We start from the raw sequence: 1,196 nt of genomic DNA on the forward strand, positions 1-1,196 counted from the left end.
GCTCAGGTTAGAGCTCAGATTACAGCTCAGGTTAGAGCTCAGATTACAGCTCAGGTTAGAGCTCAGATTACAGCTCAGATTACATTACAGCTCATGTTATAGCTCAGATTACAGCTCAGGTTAGAGCTCAGATTACAGCTCAGGTTAGATTACAGCTCAGGTTAGATTACAGCTCAGGTTACAGATTAGATTAGATTACAGCTCAGGTTAGAGCCCAGGTTACAGCTCAGATTACAGCTCAGGTTAGAGCTCAGATTACAGCTCAGGTTAAAGCTCAGATTACAGCTTGGGTTAGATTAAAGCTCAGATTACAGCTCAGGTTAGAGCCCAGGTTACAGCTTAGATTACAGCTCAGGTTAGAGCCCAGGTTACAGCTTAGATTACAGCTCAGGTTAGAGCTCAGGTTACAGCTCAGGTTAAAGCTCAGATTACAGCTCAGGTTAGAGCTCAGATTACAGCTCAGGTTAAAGCTCAGGTTAGAGCCCAGGTTAAAGCTCAGGTTACAGCTCAGATTACAGCTCAGGTTAAAGCTCAGATTACAGCTCAGGTTAGAGCTCAGATTACAGCTCAGATTAAATTACAGCTCAGGTTAGATTACAGCTCAGGTTAGAGCTCAGATTACAGCTCAGGTTAGAGCTCAGATTACAGCTCAGGTTAGAGCTCAGATTACAGCTCAGGTTAGAGCTCAGATTACAGCTCAGGTTAGAGCTCAGATTACAGCTCAGATTAGAGCTCAGATTACATTACAGCTCAGATTACATTACAGCTCAGATTACAGCTCAGGTTAGATTACAGCTCAGGTTACAGATTAGATTACAGCTCAGGTTAGATTACAGCTCAGATTAAATTACAGCTCAGGTTAGATTACAGCTCAGGTTAGAGCCCAGGTTAAAGCTCAGATTACAGCTCAGGTTAGAGCTCAGATTACAGCTCAGATTAGATTACAGCTCAGGTTAGATTACAGCTCAGGTTAGATTACAGCTCAGATTAAATTACAGCTCAGGTTAGATTACAGCTCAGGTTAGATTACAGCTCAGGTTAGATTACAGCTCAGGTTAAAGCTCAGATTACAGCTCAGGTTAGAGCCCAGGTTAAAGCTCAGATTACAGCTCAGGTTAGAGCTCAGATTAGATTACAGATCAGGTTAGAGCTCAGATTAGATTACAGCTCAGGTTAGAGCTCAGATTACAGCTCAG

At 42.8% G+C, this 1,196-nt stretch overlaps 1 long non-coding RNA gene across 2 annotated transcripts in view; it reads left to right on the top strand.

Annotated features, from left to right (window-relative positions):
• The first annotated feature begins 192 nt into the window (after window positions 1-192).
• The window catches only part of LOC106511727 (uncharacterized), a 2,793-nt gene continuing 1,789 nt past the window's right edge, over window positions 193-1,196 (top strand). Inside the window, exons 1-3 of one of the 2 annotated variants that reach the window (XR_001309550.1) lie at window positions 193-266; window positions 440-605; window positions 1,079-1,172. This is a non-coding gene — a long non-coding RNA (uncharacterized LOC106511727). Of the gene's footprint in view, window positions 267-411; window positions 606-1,078; window positions 1,173-1,196 lie in introns of those variants that run through there. The other variant, XR_001309549.1, reaches the window with a different exon arrangement.

Source organism: Austrofundulus limnaeus, unplaced genomic scaffold, assembly GCF_001266775.1.
Source record: "Austrofundulus limnaeus strain Quisiro unplaced genomic scaffold, Austrofundulus_limnaeus-1.0 Scaffold3140, whole genome shotgun sequence".
NCBI lineage: Eukaryota > Metazoa > Chordata > Actinopteri > Cyprinodontiformes > Rivulidae > Austrofundulus > Austrofundulus limnaeus.